We start from the raw sequence: 18085 nt of genomic DNA, 5'->3' as shown, positions 1-18085 counted from the left end.
GTGCTGTTCAACATTTCTGTAAATCCTCCATTAAACTTAGATTTGAGACTGAACCAAAGACTTATATGCATCAAGTCATGGTTGCTTGGAACACTGAAAGAGAGACATAAAATGCTGCTCTATTTCAGGTCAAGATTACTTACAGTTCACATCGTTATTTCAAAGAAAACCAGTGACTGAAATACAGCACACTCCACATTAAAGACAGTGCTTATTTCTTCTCCTTAATGCAGGATGCAAACTACTAAATGGCAACTGAGATATCGGCTGACTGGACTCCTAAATTATTTGATGCCATCAATACTCTCCTAACATAAGTAAAAAAACAGTAAAGCTTTATGCAGCTATTTAGTAACACTGTCACATAAGAAGGAACAAATATCTGAATACTAACAGTCTTGCTTTGCATTTATGCATTCTGTATCAAGCCCACAGTGGACTGTAAACCATTAGTCAAGACACCTCTTCTACATGCAAAACACACAGAAAAATTAAACTTCAACTATTATATCTTCAGTGCCTGCTAGGGGTGCACAGCTCACGTATCACCTAAAATGATTCCATAATAATTTAATATTTTACCAGCATAAAGAAGAACCACATTGGAACTTGTGTAGTGTGCCTGTATTTACTTGAGCAAAGCTTTCAAAAATGCTGATTTTGGGGAAAACTAAATGTAAAACTGAGAAAAGTACTGGTCATGTATTCATTCCCAATCAACTTGAGAAGAAGGGGATCCATGCAAATATGCACGATGTATTGCTTTAACAAGTTTACTCCAGGTACAATTCTAAAAGTACTCTGCCATAAAAACGTTCACAACTTCTAAAGTATTTTGGCAAAAGTAATAAGTATTCAACATCTGTAGAGCTGTTGCAAGTTCCTGAGCTACACAAATAATGCCTTCTTTTGGTAGCCTAGTTCTCGTGTAAAAATCTTAGTAATAGCATCCACAGGGAACCAGAAACTTGGCCCTAAAGTAAGATGGAGCAGCAAAAGGCTTATTTCAAGCACCACTGCTAACGTAGGCTCCAACTCTCGTGTTAGGATGAAATCAAGCATAGCAGAGCTCACTCTTTCCAAACCATGTGTTGGCTTGGGGGGAGGTGGGGAATTCTGTGTCAACAGTTTTAATAGAGCAGATGTGACTCACTGCACACTCATTTAAAAATCAGAAACTCAGGTCTCTCTTTTTTCCACTGAATCAGTGGCAGCAGAACTGGGGGCTCCTGCAGCACAGGAGCAGCAGTCCTTTAGAAGATGTTTCTGCTGTTAGTAAAATCAGTTAGATTAAATCACACAATCTGATACTGCAGTTTCGCAACGTGGAACTCAAACCTTGGCTTTGTTTGTCTCTCTCGTGCCATGCAACACCCTTACTCGACTCATTTTCTACAGCTCATATCTTCTGTGATTCATGGATCACAGAAAAAAATCTGAAATTAATTTAATCAGTACACCATCCCTATAAATCTTCCTAATTTCTTTTTCTTTTTGTCACTGAAGAACACACTTCATTTATAAGTGTTGTCTCAACAAACCAAATAATCTGAGATGTCTTTGCTCAACATATTTTGAATGCTGACAGCATCCATTAGACCACTTTGGGTTTTTTGCTTGTTGTCTATTGTAAAGATCAGGAAAAGGTATTTTTCATTTTCTTGTATCTTTCATTTTCTCATTTAAATTCCTCAGCCCAATTCAATAATCATCCATTTGAATTTCAACACCATGTAGTCCCACTGTGACCCATTCAATTAATTTCAAAAATATCTTGGGAAAATACTAATGTCAAATGGTACCCTCTTAAGTTTACAACATTCAAATGCTGTATTAAAAAATCGCAACTTAGAACTTGCCTCATTTACATTTGCCTGCCAAAATATATATCCTGCATTTAGTCCCATGGTGACTTTTTGTTTGTTTGTTTTGTTTTGTTTTTTTTTTTTTTTTTTTTGCTTCATGTTAGCTTTAATTATAAATTCAAGGGAAAGCTCCTATACAAATAACATTCCATTCCAGGGTGACAATGTATGGAGTGTATCCTGGGATGCTGGAGTGCATGGGGGGACCTGATGAGTCATCAGCAGTACTCAGTCTCTCATCTGGCAAATTGGTCAGCCGTGGGCAGGGCACATGGTGCAAAGCATAACGTGTAAGGAGACTGTAGTGAGAGGCAGCCCCAAGCTAAGCAGTGCAGTCAATACACTCGAAGGAAGGGAAGCCATCCAGAGAGATCTGGACAGGCTGGAGAAGTGGGCCCATGAGAACCTAATGAGGTTCAACAAGGCCGTGTGCAGGGTGCTGCATTTGGGTCAGGGCAATCCCAGGTGTTTATACAAACTGGGGGGAGATCTCCTTGAGAGCAGCGCTGTGGAGAAGTTCTCGTGGACAAGAAACTGGACATGAGCCAGCAGTGTGCGCTTGCAGCCTGGAAGGCCAACTGTGTTCTGGGCTGCATTAAAAAATGGGTGGCCAGCAGGGAGAGGGAGATGATTGCCCCCCTCTCCTCAGCTCAGAGTAGAGGTTGAAGGAACTGGGCTTATTTAGCTTGGAGAAGAGAAGGCTCCAGGGAGACCTCATCATGGCCTTCCAGTACTTGAAGGGAGCATATAAACAGGAGTGGGAATGGCTGTTTATGAGGGTGGATAGTTATAGGACAAGAGGGAATGGTTTTAAACTGAGACAGGGGAGGTTTAGGTTGGATATTAGGAGGAATTTTTTCACACAGAGGGTGGTGACACTGGAACAGGTTGCCCAAGGAGGTTGTGGATGCCCCATCCCTGGAGGCATTCAAGGCCAGGCTGGATGTGGCTCTGAGTAGCCTGGTCTGGTGGTTGGTGACCCTGCACGTAGCAGGGGGGTTGATACTAGGTGATCATTGTGGTCCTTTTCAACCCTGGCCATTCTATGATTCTACGATGAAAGGAGCAGACTCTGAAGGAAAAAGCTTTTTCCTGAAATTCACTCTCCTCGTTACTTAGAACAACCCTTTTTCATTTGAGATTACTCAGTTAACTACATGAATTCAGTTGCATGCATGTAATACTATGGGTAAGTGCTTTTAAAGTAAACAAATACTATTAGATAAGACTTAAGCATTTTACTGCAAATAGAGATATCAATTTATGTCACAACTAACACTGGCACTATTGACATATCTGCATATATCTTTATTTTGATTTAAAAAACTTACAAAGGACAAAACCGTGGTGATTCTGACATTTTACTCTCTAGACAGAGCTTATAATTGCTTGCTAAAATTATGAGTTAAATGGTGTGAGCTACTGCAAACTTAAATGTTGTCAAATACAAATTATGATTTCTGTTAGTTTCAGGGAAATTTCAAAATCCAGAGAAGAAATTGTTCTTGAGAAAAATCTGTAACCTGAGATCAGAAAGTTCTAAAACTGTCATTTATTTTCAATTAAATGATCAGAAATAGATCACAACAGCACTTGGTTGCTGTCCTCTATAAACCACTGCTACTTTGCTGCTGCTGCTTTTTAGATAGTACAGGCAGCAGATATAACTCAAAATCAGTGAAACACAACAGAGTTGTAACAAAAGTAACTCGTAACTACAGAAGCACTGCTGTTATTTTAAGCTCTAATTTTGTAGTGTTGTCTCTAACACATTCTAAAAACTCTCTGAAAATTAAATTTTAGTTTTGAAATAAATATGTGTCACTGCATCAAAAATTAACACCTTATAAAATGTGTGCATTTGGGGCATTCCTTTAAATATATTGACTATGACACAGAAACTGATAGAATGGATCCATTTCAGTATTATCCAAAAAGATGTTTTCTTCAAACAGGCCATAATTAAGGCTACTCAGAAAATCAGGCAGTTATTATCATTTCTTCTTCCTCCCATTCTTCCTCCAGCATTTTACCAGCCTAAATCTTATTGCCTTAGCCTGTCCAAGCCCTGTACATTCACATCTTCACAGTGCTTTCGAGGATACTAAGCAGTATTGCTGTACTGTCTTAGTCATTCAGCATCTCTATAAAAAATGAGAAAGCATTATTAATCATGTCTAAAAACTGGAAAAGAGACAGAAGGATGCATGGCAAGGCACAGAATTGGCAAGGCGTAGAGAAGGGCAAGGATCAGAAACAGCATATGGAGTATCTCTTTATATGTTTCTATCTCCAGACCATCTTGATTATTGCCAGAAATGGGGAGCAGCTCTCACTGCAGTACATTTCTTCTATACAGCAAAAGCAAAGAGATTTAATTTGGGAACCAAGTGCTCAAACATGCAGCCTTTGTGGCCAGTTGCCTTATAATGAATTCAGTTTCTTGCTTAGCAACATAAAAGACCCCATCACAGAGACAGGGACATGAGCTGGTCAATGTTGCCTTGCCTGTATTAATTACAATGACATCTCTTTTTCTTCTGTGCTTCTTACTCCATTACCTATGTGCTTTCCACAACCATTAGCAAATGAGTCGAGGTATCTGTTAAGCATCCCTGGCCACCACATAACCTGCCAAAAAGGGGAAGAGTAAGGAAAGCACAAAGTAGCTCTACCCCTCCCTTTTCTAATTTGTGAGCACCTGACTCTGTAATCATCAGAACATCTTTGAGCTATTTAGGTAATGTCCAACAACAGCTGTTTTTTCCTTAGGAGCACAGAGCCAGCTTTGTGTGCAGAGCCCATTCCTGCAAGAGGACTTCTGCAGCGTCATGCAGGATAACTAAGATGAGTGAAGAAGACAAAGTACACCAAGAGTGATGCACTTAAACTCTAGCACCTTCAAACTATGTGTGGATGCTGTTCAGGAAAGGGCTATATCTTCTTTATAATGCTAGATCATATTAGAAAAAAACATGCTATTAACAATTCTGCTAGTCTAGTTTCTTAATATACTCTCTGCTCATTTTATAGTCTGGTAAGTGAAAAAATCTTAGAAAACTCATTTAAGATCCCCTCGTGCTAGAACTATGCTTGGCAGGTCAATGCTCATGTTATTCTGCCCCATTCAGCGTAGCAGTGCTGTGCTTCTCCCTCGGGAGAACATCAAGGACAGCCATAAGACATACCTCCTTTCTTTTTTTGCTTAAGAAAAGATGAGGAATATTTTATTTCATTTCATTCATTTAACTACACAGAAAATAGTTTCTTGGCAGATAAGTAAGCTGTTACATTCTACCAGGCTGAAAAGATCAGCTTCACCTTATTCTTTTCCAGCATGCCTCGTGTCATGGGAACACATGCCATGTTAGAGTCTATTTTGTACTGCTCTTTGTTTGACACTATTTGCTTACATGTGAAATATTTTTATGGCACCAAAAAATTTGCATGAAATCATCTTTCAAAGTCCTAGCTTCAATTCCAAGTCATCTTTTTTTCTTTGTTAAATAACAAAAAAATTGTACAGTAAAGTAACTGATACTCGGCACAGCTTCTCAGCCTGTATCCTCAGATGTAGATTAGTTTCACTGTTTTCTGACTTTTGTTCATTGGTTGATCAGAAGAGAAAGTACATTTGTCAATGAAAACATTAAAATCTAATGTGGAAGTATATTTGTTTGCTGGTAAGCTTTGCTTGTATAGCACAACACCTTAATTGGAAGCACACTTCATTGAGAAGTCTGTGGGGTAACTTAATATTGAATCTGACAGAGCCTAAAAATAACCCTCATTACATGCATTAAATAAAGAAATAAAAGAAAAAATCAGAAACAACTTATCTTAAAAATGCAATGAAGTCAGTTTTCTATACGTAATAACAAATGTGTAGTAGTTGTGTTAGTGTCATCACTAATATTTTTCCAAGATTTTTCTTTCTGATTTGGAAGAGACTCTAACAGGAATTTTGCAGTGGAAAATTGCCAGAATTCTCTCCCAACTTCTGATGCCCTCTCTATAATTCCATACAGGGGGAAATTAAATTCCAAAATAAACAACTAAACACGGTGGAGAACAAAACTGGACAGTGTCAGTGCAAAGGGACACACACGCAGATGCAGTGCAGTTACAGACAACATAGTAGAGAAGGAGTGGGCATGCAGTCATGAGAGGATTTCAGCATGTGTAGGAGTATTCTTGGCAGTGTTAATATAGACAGCACAATTAAAAATAGCAGTTAAGACAGATGAAAGCAGCATGGCATGACAACCTATCCAGAATGTTTGGATAGTACACCCTTAAGTCCAGGTTGACAAGTTTTCACATTGCTTACAGATTAAAAGTAGAATCACTGACTCATTTACACTGGAAAAGTACTTCAAGATCATTAACTCCAGCTATCACGTTTGGCCTCCTGAAGTGCCATGTCCATACACCTCTGCACCTCTGGAATACTTTTTTTTTTTTATTTTTTCTTTTTAGTTCTCTTGTAGTCAGTGTCAGCTTTGCTGTCATAGAATCACAGAATGGGCCAGGTTGGAAGGGACCTCAAGGATCATGACTCTTCAGCCACCCTCCACAGGCAGGGCCCCCAAACTCCACATTTAATAACAGACCAGGCTGCACAGGGCCCCATCCAGTCTGGCCTTGAACACCTCCAGGGATGGATGGGGCATCCACAGCCTCTTTGGGCAACCTGTTCCAGCACCTCACCACTCTCTCTCTCTGTAAAGAACTTCCCCCTGACATCTAACCTAAATCTTCCCTCCTTCAACTTAAAACCATTTCTCCTTGTCCTGTGGTGATCTACCATTTCAAAAAGTTGAAAGTCATCTGCTCCTAAGTAGTACAGATGTGTCCACATGAGCTACATTCATGCTACTCAACTTCAGTGTAGACAAATCCAGAAAAAAATGCTACTACAGACACGTTCATCTAAAAACTGTATTTGCAAAAAGAAAAAGCACAGTGTAAAGCATATGGGACCTGATGAAGAACACATGCTTGAGGGAGTGTCCATTTTACTAAGCTGGATCAGGACAGCTCACTTCTCTCCCCACACAAGCTGCTTTTCTTGAACTCCTGAAGAACACAACATGAAGTTGCAGGTTGGCCTTTCCTGGGGGGATTGGTAGATTCAGGCCAGACTAATTGGAAAGTTCAGGTACAGCTACTCACCCAGTTTCACTGTATAATGAAGCCAGAGTGTTACACTCTACAGGCAGATGGAGGCAACAGCGTTACGTGTAAATGGCAGTCATTCATCTTCATAAAGCACTAGTGCCAGAAGGCTGAATCCTAATCTAAGCAGGCACTTTAGTTATTCACTGCTTCAAGGCCAGTTATTTCAGAAGAACATCAAAACATCAATAACATCTTCATCCACAACTGCTGTTAGCAGGGGCAGAACAGACTGTAGCACAGCAATCCAGTAGTTGATCAAGCCCTTTACTGTCAGCTCCTCATCTCCTCAAATGGTGGTTTGCTGCACAGGGAGCAAAGATTGCTGTACAAGCATGAAGTGACAGAGGCCTCTCAGGGATGGCTTACAATAGCTTGTCCAGCAAGTGACCAGAAGGATTTACACACGTTCCTAACCTGTATTCTGAACAATACACTCCAGGGAGATGTTGCATGCATTTTGCTAAATTACAGCCAGCACACAGGTTCAGAAGCAAGGGTGCTCTTTAGCATACTTAGCTGCCTTATGAGGAGAGAATAAAAGCAAACAAGCTAATTCTGCCTCAGACAATTGCAGTTCTGGCTGGAATCAAATCAGTGCAGCAGGGATTGCATCTGGGCTAATTTACCAAGGGAAGAAGAGAGTGAATGAAGGACAGAGAGTTCTGAGCAGAAGGGTAAGAATCCTGTGCTGCTGTCTCTCTTTGGAAACCCTACAGACATGCTCTGCCATGCTCCACATGGCAGCTCAGACCTGGGCTCATGAGCACAACTGAAATTCCAGGCACTCAGGCAGCATTACTCAAGACATTTCATCTAAGAAATTTTTCTCGAGTTGCTTTAACAGAAAGCATATAGAGCCAATACATTATCTTGTCTGCAGCGGGAGCATCACAGAAAAGAGCAGGGCTGCAGTGTCCATTGCATTGTTTGCTAATGTGTTTATCTGCAACCCTCAAGGAGCAACTGTGAGGAGGTGGCAGAGAGTTCCATTTCTATCTCTTTTCAGTCTTGGAGTCTGACATCTGAAGTCAGACAAAGATGGCATGGAGAAACCTACTCAACATATGTACTTTACCAAAGCTTTTCAAACGGCTGGGCAGCTGAGTCCCTGCTGCATATACCAGCAGGAAGCTCACAGTGATGAGCAACAACTCCTCTCGTGACTAATTGCTTTGCCATCATCCTTCCCAAGATCTAGCCTGTTTCATCGAAATAGGACCTACTATTTTATCATAATTAGAATGTAGGAGGTGGTTCTCCATCTCCTAAGGGTATCCTAAGATGCCACACACAAATAACTAGTACAAGCAACAAATATATGGAGCAATAAAAAACAAACACAATTTTCTAAAAATTGTGCTATCGAATTGCTGTGATGAAATAGGAGATGAAGATTTTGCAGTATGTATCAATATTCAAAAGGACAGTGAGCAAGTGAATCTTCCTGTGTCTGACACACCGCCATTCCATTAGCAGGCTGACTCTCCATGCATCTGCCACAAGAATGCCCTTAAAGGTTCTACAGATAGGAAGTAAAACCTTTGACACCATTGAAGATTGTGGTACTTGAATGATAATATCCCAGTATTTAATATAATTAGTGCATTTACCCTAAGACTGTCTGAAAGTATAAGAAAAGAGAAAGTCAAATGAGTACATTTAGAGTAAGAGAAATAGAAGTGTGGATTGAAGAGGATGGCATGATCCTTCTGCTGTGCTGACACTCTCCTTCTACTGAGTGTGCTATAATTCCTAATTTTGTTTTGCCTTTTTAAAGTTATTGTTATTTTCTAAATGTTGGACACAGCAATTACAAATATTTAGATAAATCTCTCACCATACTGACAACCGCAGCATTACAAACCTGGAGCCAAATCCAAAGCTCTTCTTAGGCTTTTTTATTAAAATGTATGACTGTGACTACAGCCAGAACTGAGAGTGTAGCGTGCAAAAGGCAGAATATTTACAGTTGTACATTACTGAACATGAGATATGAATATGCACATGTAAATATGCCAGTGATTATATGTTGTTAGTCTGGATTTCCCATTTCCTAAGAAAAATGGCAGTGCTTATGGCCAGATCCTGCAGAAGTGCTCATGGATGAACAAGCAGAGCAGTATGACTTCAGATTACAGTTCTGAGCAGAGAGCTGTCATGCACATGCAAGGAAGCTATGCAGCATAGGCTGATTTTTGCTCACAGATGTAAGCACAGATTGCTAAAATGGGGGAGCTGAAGGGAAGTGTTAAGTTCCTGACTATAGCTGCATTTTCAAAGGACAAGTTCCAGATTGATATAGTAATAATAAATGGGGAGGAGAGGAAGGAGAGGTCATGCAATGCGTTGTATTGAGTTTAAAGGTAAATGAGACAATGTCTTTTTCTCCAGTACAAACAAGGGAAAACAATGCAAGCATTTCAACTGCAAACTTAAAATGAAATGCTTAGAGCAAACATTACAAAGCTAATACAATGCTTCACCAGCAAAATATATTTCCACGTTTGACTTGATAATTATTTATAAAGTCAAACACATCCATATTCATAACAAATTTTTGTAAATACTTCTTGACTCACATGAAAACAAACCCAATGAAGGATTTCCCAGCCACCAAACGGTGACAGCTGAATGGCACTTTCCTTCTCTTAAATAGCTGCAGGTCTCCATACTTCTGGAACTTGATTTTAGAAGTGGAAATTACAATTCCATCTCAGGCAGGTAAGCAGCAAGTGAGATTTCTGCTACAATAATTAATTAATTTCTTTTTCTCCATCAGTTAAAAAGTCTCTTGGGATCTTAAATCAATAAGGCATCCTGATGCATACGTTCTATTCTCTTGTTTTCAATGGTTCCATTGTGCACATAATTCCACTGCACAACCACATTTGCATTTAAAGATGAATTCCCTGGTGTTTGCTGTGCACCTGCTCCATGCAAGCCTATCTCCTCTGCCTTCTCTGAGGAGCAGATACATCTGCCAGGAAAAAAGCAAGCCCAGACACAGTCTTCCCTCAGATGCTCCAGCAAACTCTGAGGATTATTCACTTCACTTTGGCCATGGCCCTGTTCTGACCATTTTTGAGAAGAAAATCTTTGTGCCCTTCCAAAATCTGTTACTTCCCAACATGTTTTTAACAATTTTTTGCTGCTACAGGGAGGAAAAAAAATATACATTGACAGTAAAAAAATCACTGTATTTTCTAGGTAATTTACAGGAAAGTACTGGTAAACCGGCTCCTTGCAAATATTTGAATCTGAAAAATGGGAAGTTTTCTTTCCTTTACTTGATAATAATCAAGATGGCTTTATAAGGGAAGACGAGATGTTCCTTCTGCCATTCCACTTTTAAGTGTAGCCCGAATAGACATAGCTTTACTCTCAACAAATGCATCAAGATTTATTTAATTTAAACAAATTTAAAATCAAACTGTAAATAAAGCTGGAATCAAAATGGGAGGTGTTCCCCTTCTGCCCCCTCCTCCCTCCTGCAGTAAGCCACAGATGGCTGCTGGAGCTCCTGGCGGCAATAGAGGCAGACAGTGTGGAAACACAGCTCTCCTGCACACCACCCCATCTTCAGCCAGAGCAGTGAGAGAGAGAGTGAGGGGAGGCAGCATGCTGCATTCATTGCTCAGCAGCTGCTGGTCCTTGTGCATGTGCCCATACAGCGTCACTCTGCACCCCATGATGCCACAACCACGACTGCCAGCATCCCCGCCCCACTGCCAGCACATCACATCTGTGCTGCTCTGTGACAGCTGCGTGTCCCACGCAGGGCTGCACTGATGTTGGCACCCCAGCACAGCATCAGGACAGCATGACTTGCAAGTCTCCATTTCAGAGAGCAGGCACTAAGGCAGGTGCAGCAGGGCTGCCATGCTTCCCACTTCCTGGTTCTTCCTGCTATCCACACAGGAAGGAGCTGCTGTGAATGCAGACAGTGCAGGGATGCACTGTGAAAGAAGGTGATCTGTGCCACTGTGAGAGGCATGCTACTGCAAGGATGCATGGGAAGAAGAGGTAACCCCAACATGCTGCATCCACTGTATGCTACAGAGCACATGGGGACAAGTGGTAAGGCCGGACAGTGGAGAGGCAGAAGGGCAACAGGACAGACTGAGTTGCTCTGTTAATACATGCCAAGAGTGATGAGATATTTATAGAACCACAGAATATCCTGAGGTGGAAGGAGAGGACCCCCCGAGTCCCACCCCTAGCCCACACAGCATCATGTGTCTGAGTGGTGTCCCAGTTCTCCCTGAGCTGCAGCAGTTGTGGGGTGCCCACTGCCCCAGTGGGCTGTGTCATACCACAGCCTTGCCCTCACCTGGCTCTCCTTGACACATTCTCTGAGAGACTAATCAGTGTGGCCTTGCAAAACCTTACTAAAGACAGTAATTGTGAAAGAACAGTGCTGCTTTGTAGGATGATTGCTAAATGTGTGTATGTAGGTACTTGGGATTCTGGTTCACAGAATCACAGAATGGCCCAGATTGGAAGGGACCTCAAGGATCATGAAGCTCCAACCCCCCTCACCACAGGCAAGGCCACCAACCTCCACATTTAATACTAGACCAGGTTGCCCAGGGCACCATCCAACCTGGCTATGAACACCTCCAGGGGTGGAACCTCCATTGGTTCCTCAATAACAAGAAAAAATACACAAAAACTTGCCTATCACTCATCCACAGTATTGCGGGAGCTGTTCCGAGCATGCAGCAGTGTCACTTGGCCACCCAGTGCAGCTGGTCTGCCTTCCACATGTGGCTCTTTGTCAACGCACAACTGAGTCCGAAAGAAATCAGGTCAAACTTACTTGCTTACCACATCATTTTCTCTCCTTAAAAAAATAATGCTGCTGAGGAGAGGAGCTTTTTCTATCTATGTGAATGTAATTCACCGTCTTCTCCAAGACCTCCTCACCTGAAAGTCTGCTTATCCCAACAAGCTGCTCTGGCAGGCCAGTCCCTCAGAGCTTCCCCAGATATGGAGGTGAAGCTTCACTGCCCCATCCTCTGAAAGAAGTGTCCCCATTTCACCAGTCTTTTCTACAAGCCACATTTCTTTTTGCACTGCATGGAGCAAACAACATAGATCAAAAACCACAAAGGTCTGGAGAAGGATAGATCTGCTGGTTTATGATACTGTTAGGGAAATGGTGTGCAGTTTCTGACAGAACATGCAGACAAAACACACTACACCTTGTGAAAGATGCCGAAAATGATTATTTTTCACTTTAGATGTGGGTGCTCTGTGCAGAAATTACTGTATAACTTGTGAACTCTCACTGGAATAGTGATACAAGTGACAACAAGTCAGACCGAATTCCAGCTATACTCACATTCAGCCTTTCTCATCAGTTCCCATTGAGGGTCCTTTCAAGCCTGCTCTCAACAGCAGGGCTCTTGTTCGGATGTAGAAGCCTCAGGTGTGGCTACAGCATGCCATACCCAAAGCCTAGCAGTACGAGAAGCCCAGTGGCTTCCTATGCTCTCCGAGCAGCCCAGCCTGTGAGCTGCCTGCAGCAAGTCCTGGGTTGAGGATGCCCACACTGACCAGCAAGGCAATGGGCCTCAATACTTATAGCTCGTTGGGGGCACGTGCAGTACAAGATGTAGCAAGACGACTTGCCTCCATGGTTTCTACAGAACCACAGCAACTAGCAGGCTTGGGTTAAGTTTTTTGTTTCTTTGCTTTGTTTCATTTTTTGTCGAGAAGTGGTGCTAACTGATCAATGCGTCTTTAAGCACTGTGGCTTCGAGCCAGCAACTGAAATGCTATGAGGTAGCAACACCGACAGCGAAGCCCACGTCTGTCTGGGAGCTGATTTGTGCACCGTCCTTCCCGTTTGCTCATAAAACAGCTCGAACAGATTGCTACAAGAAAGACGTCTGATCCCGGCTTCGTGCTCTCGGACCGCGGTTGACCCAAGGTGCTGTTTTTCTGCCGGAGAACTCCCTACAGGCTTCCTCGCAGCTACAAACGCGCAACTTTTGCTCGGTTTCCCCCCCCGATTCCGATGCCGGGGCTGCTGCCCGGAGGAAACGCCGGGGCTCGCAGCGCCCGGGCTCCACCGGGGGAGGTTGCACCCGGAGGCGCCCGCGGTCGAACACCCGGCCCGGGCTGCACGGCGCGGGGCTCCCCGCCACCTTCCCCGCTTCTCCGCGGTCTCCGTTCCGCACCCCCTCCCGCCTGCGGGCCCACAAAGCCGCTCACCTCGCCTCACCCCACGCCGCGCTCCGCTCCGCCGTTCAGCGGCCGCCGCCGAGTGATGGAGCCGGGGAAGGACCCAGGTGCCGCCTCCCAGCGCCGGTGCGGGCTCGGGCCCCGCCCTCCTCCGCTTCCCTTCCTCCGGGTGGCCCCGGCGCGGCCCGGCGCTCTCCGCTCTCGCGGCGCCGTTGCGGACGGCCGCGGCGGTCCCGCTGCTGCGTCACGGTGCGGTCGCGCCGTGCTCCGGGGGCTCGGGGGCGGCCGCGATGCGAGCGGCGGCGGTGTGGAATAGCGCCCGGGGGTCTCTCCTTCACCCTATCCCCCCACCCTTCCCTTTATTTTCCGCCCCTTCCCCCGTTTTCCCTCCTTTCTCCGCCCTCTTCCCCTCCCATTTCCCTCTTGCTCCCCCCTTTTCCTCCCCTTTTCCCCCTTTCCCCTTCCATTTTTGCCAATTTCTTTCCTTTTTACATTATTTTCATTTTTTTCTCTTTTTCTTCCCTTCCCCCGTTCTTCCTCCCTTTTCCCGTTTTCTTTTCTTTTTTTTCCCATTCCATTTTCCTTTCTTCCATTTTTTTCCTTTTTTCCCCCCATTCTTTTCTATTTTTTTGCCATTTTCCTTTTTTCTTCCTTTTTCCTCCCTTTCCTCCCTTTTTTTCCTTTCATTTTCTGCACTTCTCCCTTTCCTTTCTTCCATCTGTTACTCCCACCGCCCCTCCATCCCCAGCCAGCCCCCTTTTCCTCCCTCTCTCCTGCTTCCCCCCTGCCCCTTATCCCCACTGCTTCTCTGCCCGATGCCGCAGGTGCCGTCTGCCCGCGGCGCTGAGGGGATCTCCGCGTTGCTCGCTGCCGTTCCGCGTAACCCCACTCCCCTCACATCCTCCTCTCGCACGTCGGTTTTCGCAGCGTGTAGGAAGGAAGCCTGGATGAGGTCTGCTATGAATTAACTCGCGTTCTCCAGGCAGGGGCCGCGGGGCAATCTCAGCCCCCCACAAACATCCGTGCTGGCTGATGGCGAGGGGGAAAGGTTTGTTTTGGAGACGTCCCTCACTGCTCCATCATTTGCTTTTGTGGATGGGCACACATGGACGTGACACGTTCCACACTTGCACATACATGGAGGTGAAGTAACGATTTGGGGCAGTTGTAATGCATTTGATGAGCTGGTTTGGTACAGGAATGCCAGTCAGCTCTGTGCGATTAAATTGTTTGGAAGGAATGCAGGTCAGCTGCAGAATATCACATCCTGCAGCAGTGTGGCCTGCAAGGCGGGGGTGGATGGAAAACCAGAAGGGCCTTATTTTAATTTGGAGACCATAAATGCCATCCATATGCAAATGCAGCTTTTAGCTAAAGCCTTGCCAAGTATCTTTGTGTGTGTTACATATGAGAGCATCTCAATTAGAGATGATACTGCTGCTTATCACAGAACTGTGGGAGTTGAAAGGGACCTCTAGGCATCATCATGTCTAACCCCCAGCTAAAGCAGGTTCCCTGCAGCAGGTTGCACAGGTAAGCATCCAGGCAGTTCTTGATTAGAGGAGGCTTTACAACCTTGCTGGGCAGCTAGTTCCTGTGCTCTGTCACTTCAGCAGTAAAGAAGGTCTTTATGTATCTACTTCTGAGCTCATTGCTGAAAATACTGTTTAAATAAGAAGTACTCATTAGGTTGCATAGCTGCATACGGGTAAATTATAAGATACAACTTCAGCTCCTGTGTAAAATCAGGATGGATTTTTACTGGCATTTTTGTGGTACCATCCTTTCCTTTTTTGAAATGTTTAAAATAAAATGTTCTCTTTATTCTTATTGTCTGTGCAAACAGATAAAATCACTGAATTATTTGGGTTGGAAAAGTTCTCTAAGATATGTAGTCCAACTGTCGACCTACCACCACTAAACCATACCTCTGAGTGCCACACTCACCCTTTTCTTGAACACCTCCAGGGATAGTGACTCCACCACCTCTCTAAGCAGCCTGTTCCAATGCCTGACTGTTCTTTTGGAGAAGAAATTTTTCCTAAGATCCAACCTGAACCTCCCACAATACAACTTGAGAACATCACCTCTCATCCTATTGCTGTTAACCTTGGAGCAGAAGACAACCCCCACCTCACTACAGCCTGCTTTCAGGAACTTGTAGAGAGTGATAAGATCTTTCCTGGCCAGGATGCTATTGGCCTTTTTGGCACACTGCTGGCTTATGTATAGCCATGCATCGATCAAGATCTCCCAGGTCCATTTCTTTCACACAGCCTTCCTGCCACTCTGTTGCAAGCTACAAAATTTTGCTGAAAAAGAAAATTCTTCTCATTGGTTATTGTATCTCCTGAGGAGATGGATCAGAAATGTGTTGCGCGTTGTTTTTCCAGCAAGTTTCTACAGGACCATCTTATTGTTTGCTGAATGTCTTTATTCCCATATGGTAAAATGAGGCTGGTGTTTGAGCTTATCACATGGGCAAACAGTGATAGAATAAGGGGGAATGGTTTTGAAGTGAAAGAGAGTAGGTTTAGATTACAGATAAGGAAGAAACTCTCCACTCAGAAGGCAGGGCAACAGCTGCCCAGAGCTGTGGGTGCCCCATCCCTGGAGGTGCCCCAGGCCATGGATGGACCCTGCACAGCCTGAGCTGAAGGGGAGCAAGCAACCATGGCAGGGATGGGGCTGTGTGTGCTGTGAGATCCCTTCCAACCCAACTATGCTGTGATTCAGTGATAATCCTGTGATTCCTTAAATATGAGAGAAAAACATCACTTTTGTAACTCCTACAAGGGGTGACATTGAGACAGGTGTAGAAGTGTGCTGTTAATAGTGCTGCTCATGAAGACAACAATTATTCATCCAAGGCATGGAGCCTATAGAGATGTATCCTGCAAGAGTTTGGCTGCTCCAGCACAGGGCCAGGAGACCTGTATGTGTTCCAGGAAAGGTGCAGCAGTCCTGAGATAGGAGTAGACAGGAGGCAGCAGAAGCCTGAGAGGTGAGTCCAGGAAGATATTGTGCATTGCTGCAACACAATTGGTGTCCTGCTGTACAAATAACTTAAGCAGTTGGTAGTGTGCAAGGGTGTTTAGAGTAGTTCATAGTAAAGGCAGCCTACAGACTTCCAGATGGTGACCCCACCAAGAAACATCACCAATAGTATCGTATTAAGCAAAAACTAGCAATTACAGAGTAAGTGTATCTCCTGAAATAGCAAATAGCGTTATGTTGGTCAAATGATGGCCTGTGATGAGTCACAGCCATTCAAAGCAGTTCCTTTGGCACTTAAATGTTCCCTTAAAAATGAAAATTCAAATTCAGCATGGAGGTTTAGCAAGAACAAGTATACCACTTTTAGAGGAGTTTATCTACTCATCTCAAAAAAAGCGAGCCCAAACCAGATGCTGTTCCTGCCTTCAGATTCTGAGTGGAGATCTATGGGATTCCAACCATGTTAACCCTGCCTCTGGCATTCTAAAATTGCTCTCAGGTTTCCCACCTTCATTTTGTCTTGCTCCATTTGAGAAAATATTTTCATTCTGAAAGCCATGTAAACACAGAGCAAATAAAAGTGTGGGCATACTTATACTACCTCTGACTTCTGAAATCTCTACATCTGAAGAAATCACAACTGCCATTTTCTCTCTCTCTTTTTTTCTTTTTTCTTTTTGCTCTATTCTTGTACTGTTTTCAGTGTTTGTGATGTCTGAACCAGATCTGTTAGCCCACTGCAGAGCTTACTGCTATCAATAAATTTCAGAGAGCAAGAGGTTGCCTTGAGAAGAATACAGATGGGGTCCTCATCCATGAAATGGGAAAGGATTAAGAAAGCTTGAATACTGTATTGGAAAATGGTTTCAGATTTGTTCCTGGGACTGTGTGTACTGATGTTACTGCATTCTCAAGAGGCCACTTAGCATCTGGCATGAGAGGAGGGGAGGCTCAAGCCTGGGGTTTATCAAATGCTTACTGATTTGATCTGTTCTGTTGGGTGAATCAGATAGATCATTTCAGCAGGACACCACAGGACATCACAGATTCAGAAGAATTGTGCAGAAGAACTCCACATCACACACATGGCTGGAAAGCTAGTACATAGCATTATGGCTCAAACAGTCAGAGAAAATTATCATAATCTGCTGCTTTAGCTTCTGGCATAAAAGCCCGTTAATGCCTGGATGAACTGGAGAACATTTTTCAGACAGAGATCAAACTTCCATCACGATATTCCTTATAACATTATTATAATAGATAATTAGTTTCCATGTTAAATTATGTATACTTTGTCTGGTTTGTCTGGCTTCTCATTTGTCTATTTGAGTTTTCACATTCTGACACTGGCTTTAGTTTTATCTTTGCCTCCTTTAAAAAAAAAAAAGAAAAAAAAAAAAAAAGTTCTCCAGACTCACTGATTTTGTATTTATTTATTTATTTATTTATTAACGTTCATATATCTCCAGTACATTTTTAACCATTGGTTTCTGCATTAGCTTATGGTGCCAGAGCTTACTTGTGGGACTGCTTGGCTGCAGAGTCATATCAGGAGTACTCGTATAGTTGGCTGTTCAGGGTTAGACTATGCTTTATGCCTGCCATGTGTGTGTGACCTGCAGGCTCTGATATGATTTCATTTAAGAAGAAAAATAAGGAAAAAAGAAAAGTAGGAGGAGATATTTCTCTGTGTTATTAGGACATATAGATGTGGTGTGTTGCCAGTTTAGAGGTACGATAAAAATCAAAAGTTTTGGAGGTTAATGCTGATTTACACATATCCTCTTAAATTCAATGGGGGTATTAGTCATTGGAGGAAGTCCTGACCAAGCAACACATTAAATTGGATTAAG

At 43.3% G+C, this 18085-nt stretch overlaps 1 protein-coding gene across 1 annotated transcript in view; it reads right to left on the bottom strand.

Moving 5' to 3' along the window:
• SNCAIP (synuclein alpha interacting protein) overlaps nucleotides 1-14251 on the bottom strand; it is an 84248-nt gene extending 69997 nt beyond the window's left edge. Inside the window, exon 1 of the mRNA XM_090131392.1 lies at nucleotides 13266-14251. The gene's annotated coding sequence lies outside the window, so the exon portion shown is untranslated. The remainder of the gene's footprint in view (nucleotides 1-13265) is intronic.
• Nucleotides 14252-18085: the final 3834 nt, after the last annotated feature.

Source organism: Phasianus colchicus, chromosome Z (assembly GCF_987193195.1).
Source record: "Phasianus colchicus chromosome Z, bPhaCol1.hap1.1, whole genome shotgun sequence".
In the NCBI taxonomy this organism is placed as follows: Eukaryota; Metazoa; Chordata; class Aves; order Galliformes; family Phasianidae; genus Phasianus; species Phasianus colchicus.
This window is presented reverse-complemented; position numbering and strand designations above follow the sequence as displayed.